The sequence below is a fragment of the Kryptolebias marmoratus genome, linkage group LG23, assembly GCF_001649575.2.
Source record: "Kryptolebias marmoratus isolate JLee-2015 linkage group LG23, ASM164957v2, whole genome shotgun sequence".
NCBI classification, from domain to species: domain Eukaryota; kingdom Metazoa; phylum Chordata; class Actinopteri; order Cyprinodontiformes; family Rivulidae; genus Kryptolebias; species Kryptolebias marmoratus.
The window spans coordinates 9,129,300-9,134,635 of NC_051452.1; the positions used below are offsets into that span (position 1 = coordinate 9,129,300).

Consider the following 5,336-nt stretch of genomic DNA (forward strand, 5'->3'; position numbering starts at 1 on the left):
CTCGGTTGTGTTTCACCGTAAGTGGCGCTCTTCTTCTTCTGGTCTTTATTTTAGCAGTAATGTACACAAAGCTGCACTCTTCTTCGTAGACATTGAGTTTGCACAGGTGCACACAGTTGCAGCGCCTCCTACACTTAAGTGAAGAGGTAATATTACCACGAGAACCAGATGATGTGCTATGGTTGCCTGGTTTCCATATTATATGAGTTATGAAGACAGGCTATGAAAGACAGCAGAAGTGTTTGGATCGTCCCTGTGTCCATCATTATCAGGCGAACATGCCGTGCCACCATCGTACATCATTCAGCTGCCTTTCACCAAGCTTCTTTTGGATTTAGCACACATCCAGGTAAACGAACAAAATGGAAAAACGAGCTAAAAGTGAAAGAGGAAGTGAAAATATAGACTTTTACCTGAAGGATAGGATAGAAAAGGCGTCCATAACTAAAAGAACTAAAATAGCATAAATTAAGCATAAATGCAAAACAACAACAAAGTGTTGTCTGAGCGCTAAGATGACGTGTGACAGGGGGAGGGGCTAAATGTTGACATCTCCTCGTTAGTATAGTGGTGAGTATCCCCGCCTGTCACGCGGGAGACCGGGGTTCGATTCCCCGACGGGGAGAAAAATCACTCTTTGGTTTCTTTAAACATTTTTCATTTTAAAAACTGACGAAACCTGCTTCAAATAGTCATTAAACTGGAGTATCCAGGTTTGACTCCCAGTTGTGGCGTACCTATATTATCATTTCACAAACAAATTATTCCTTTATGTTTTAGAATTCAGGAAATATGTGTTAGAACATTAAAACAATGCAATAATGCTAATTAATTCCACAATCATTTATAGTCATCCTTTAATTATACTTTTGGAAATGTACATACATCTAAATATATGTACTTGACTGAAATGAACAAGTGCAGCGATCTCATCACATTCCAACACTTAATATCTTCTCTGTTTTTGTATTCAGATTACCTGCCTTTTGTCTAAAGACCCTAACTGCCCTCAGATTATATATATATGGACCAATCAAGAAATTCATAGACTTAAAATGCACCAAACCTTAAGATTTATTTTTACAGCTTAGTTCCAATAATTTATATATTTTAAAAATATGTGTATTTATTTATTAATGTATTTGTTCATTGGTGCATTTATATATTTCTGCTTTTGTTTGTGGTTATGTTAGTTTCAGCCCTCCTTGTTGTAAATATGTGATACAAACAAAAGTTAGTAAGGCTCATTGGCATCTTCAAAGGACAGTGAGTCTTAAAGGCTGATTAAAAAAACTCCAAACACTGGTACATTTTAGAGGTGTGTGTATGTGTGTGTGTGTGCGAGAGAATCAATATTAAAAACATAATTATTGTAGAATTATGATAACAAGTTCAACTGATAACCTCATATGTGTATTATTACTTTTTTGGTATTTTCAAAACTGTTTAACTATACCATATTAAAACTGATGACCATGTTCATTTTGATCACTGCCATGTGATATTTTATTAACATGATGATGAATGATTAAATTATTAATTCTGATTCAAATATACTGTATATGGAAACAAAATATAAAAAGTTTTCTTCACTGGGTGCAATTTATCTTTTGTTTCTGAAAAAATTCTTTTAGATGAATAGAAAGACTGGGCCTGTCTCCAACTCCACCTTAAGACGGAGGACCCGTGCAGATATAGAAAAACGACTTCAACAGATTTGAGATGACTGCACAATGTTGAATGACTTTCAGACAACAGACAATGACCTTGGCCATGAAAGTGGAGAGTTTTTTGAAGGTTTAAATTGTGCACAAATGACAATGTGGTGCAATGATGGTGTCGCATATTGGCCTAACTACAGAAGTGATGAAAGAGTGAACAGGGCAGTGAAAAATGCAGAGCAGCCTGGAGCTTACTGGGCAACACATGATGTCAGAATTCTTAAATCATGTGGTGAGCTAATTTTTATATATAATGAGAAATGTATGCAAGTGGCAAAATATATTTGACTTGTTTTGACTTCATTTTGTTCTACCTGTTTTTAGATCAGTACCTCGAAGCACGACAGCACTTGAATAAATCACTGTCGTGCAACACTTCAGATTTGCAGACAGAAGAGGAAGAAGAGGAAAGTCGACCCAAGCGAAAGCCAAAACCAATGTTAGTATCTTGTAGTATTATTTTATCCTGTAAATTCAACTTAAACTCTTTCAAACACACATGCTAAGACAACTGTAATGGAGAACAGTGAAGTGCAGCCATGTACAATTATGCATACATTGATCATTGAATAGCTCAGTAAAAGTAACAGTTTTTTGACTAATGACAATTTGAGATTTTTATAGAATATTAATATGTGCCTTAAGGAAAATAAAGATGATACTTTTAACGTATTAAATTACAGCTTTATTAATATAATAATATAATACTTAATAATAATGTTTTATTTAATTATTAGAAAGATTATTTAAAAAACTGTGTATTTTTTTATCTAAATTTTAAAAAAAAAATTTCCAATTTAGTCATTTTTGGGGAGATTCAGGCAATGACAGTGGGGATGAAGATCATCAAAGGAAGAGAATCAGGGGTCGACCCAGACCCTCACCACTACCACCAGCTCCTTCTATTCCACCACCACCTTGCCATACGCCTGCGCCCCTCCTTCACCCGCTCCACTGATGCAGATGGAAAATCAAAGACCACCTGATCACCAAACCCCTTCTGCAAGCTACATGCACACACCTACCTGGAGATGGGGACAGTGTGATTCAAACACCATTCCCCACTATAGTACTTTTGCAGTGTCACACAAAAATATTTTTATGTGTTTAAAGTTAAACTGGAGGTTTTCTGATTTTTATATAGCAATCTGGTTGGTGTGCTAATTTTTGTCTGTATCTAGCTTTGGTCCAAACCCAATCCTAACTGAATCCGGGCCAGATGATGTGGGTTATGAATGGATCCGGATAGGGTTCGGGCCGGATCTGATCCACATACGTTATCATCATCTGTTCCAGATTTGTTCCGCTGTGCAAGTGGACTCCGATCTGGGTCCATTTTACAGACTCATTCCAAAGCCTATGCTACATCCAGATTGGATCCGGTCAGGAGGCTGTTTGCTATCTGGGTCACTCATTGGTCGTGGGTGTGACCAGATGCAAGCATAAAGAGCAAATGGTAGGAATATAAACAACAGCGTTACCTTACCCTGCAACATTTATGCTGTCTGTCCCCCAGCTGAAGGCGCTGTAAAGCCTGAAATCTCCAGCAGATAACAGTTGTCTACTCTGCGCAACAATCACGGCATCCAGAGCATTTCTTCCACCGCACCTCTCTTCCTGAAGTCTCAGGAGAATCCCCATAAGTTTAAAAAACAGCAACAACACAGGCTTCACTCCTGTGTGGTTGGATCATTGAAAACATCTGTAACGTTCCACCTGCAGGCCGACATGTTTGAGACAGATAATGGCTACGGAAAGAGAGTTTAGACCAGCTCAGTTCAAATGATATCAGCTCATACATGTACATATATCAGAAAATATTTATTTTTTAACTCTGATAATGCATTTTAATATTTATATATTTGTATATATATATTCCATTTTAATATATTTGGCTTTTTTTATCCTAACCATCCAGGTAGCAGGAATTTTCCTGTACATCTTTTTCTTCATTGAAATGATGACAAAGATTTCAGTCCAGGGTTTCTACAAGTCACAGGGGAGCTACCTCAAAAACAACTGGTACAAGCTGGATGCCCTGATCCTTGTTGCAGAGTAAGTATTGCACTTTTATTTTTATTTTTAAATAGAAATGCGCAGCCACATCAGAGCTGCTCAAGTCAAAAGAACTAAAGTTCTGTTATTGAAGTGATGCAAAATTAAAACCGCTTTTGTTGTCCTCAGAACTGTGGAGTACTTTCTGCAAGCGGCGGGCATTCACTTGGGAGTCTGTCAGGTTCTGAGGCCACTCCGACTGGTCAGCAGAGACAAACGTAAGTGGATATTAGAACCAAATGTAAGCAACAAATTGTGTTTTTAACTTTACACGAGTGATTTGCAATCAGAGGATGCCACCAATTCTTCTCCTGGGCACCTAGTGTGCACTTAGCATGTTTCAACAGCGAATTTAAATGTTAATTGATGTTATAGGATTTCAGTGATCTAATTATCCATGTAAATACGTTACATGCCACTTTGTTGCCATAATTTACTTTAAGTACTGCTAAACCTTGGCAAACAAAATGCAACAACAAAAAGATGAGGTGCACGTTTATTTAGCCAAGACATAAAAAAAAACGGCCTACATTTCTGCAGCAAGAAAACCACTGATGAATGAATAACTACTGACTTTGCAGTTTACTTAGGAGATCTTGTTCCATAAAAGACTTTTAAAATGTCTTCATGGAAAACAAAAAACTAGAATAAAGGTATCATTAAAATAAAATTAAATCCTTAGAGAAAAAACAAAACAAAAACAGTTTTGATTCTTTTTGTGATCCGATCTTAAAGACTTGAACAAATATGATAAAATAATTAAGAAAGTAAGAAAGTCTGGCTCCTTGGAAGAAATCAGAGCTGCAGATCAAGACTTTTGCACAGGTTTAAGTGAACACGAGACTACATCTTAGGAATATGTTTGTTTTTTGCTTGTTTTTGTAATAATTGAAATGCACATTATCTGAAATCTTGTTGATGTTTTATATTCTCCAGCATCACATATAAATCAGTGTATTTTCATTATAACTGTAAAACATAAATAAAAATATAAATGTGTTGGAGTTAGAAGTCTGTTCCTGTTGATCTGATGCTGTTTTAGACCCATTCAGTTTCTAATATGGTTGTCACCTGTAGGAATGTGCAGTATATAAGTGTATGTATGTACTTTTATTTCTGGGTATATACAGTAATGTGTATTTATATACACACACCCATATTAGTATACAGCTCAGGAACAAATTAAGAGACCACTGCTATTTTTTCTGAAATCAGCCTCTCTAAATGTATGACAGCCCACAGCACATCTCATTCTACTTAATGAGGTACTGATTAGATGATTGCCTGAACTAAACCTTATTTATCAAGTAAAAGTATAAAATCCACTGCTGTGGAGCAGCTGGATGGAAAGAAATGTGCTGGTAGGAGTTCAAAAGTAATTAGAAAAAAAAGAACCATTACCCATGCTGAAAGAGATAAAAAGAAAAGTTTTCAGTGAGGTGAAGAAGGGTTCAGCTTGGCTTTCCTGGCAGAGGTGAACAGTCAGGCTTTCAGGAGGTTCAGGGCGGATGAAGGAGCATCAGATCGAGACCTGAACCCCATCGAGAACCCCCCCCCCCC

At 36.8% G+C, this 5,336-nt stretch overlaps 1 non-coding gene across 1 annotated transcript; it reads left to right on the plus strand.

Annotated features, from left to right (window-relative positions):
• The first annotated feature begins 553 nt into the window (after positions 1-553).
• trnad-guc lies at positions 554-625 on the plus strand. The gene has a single exon. It is a non-coding gene; the product is annotated as a tRNA-Asp (tRNA).
• Positions 626-5,336: the final 4,711 nt, after the last annotated feature.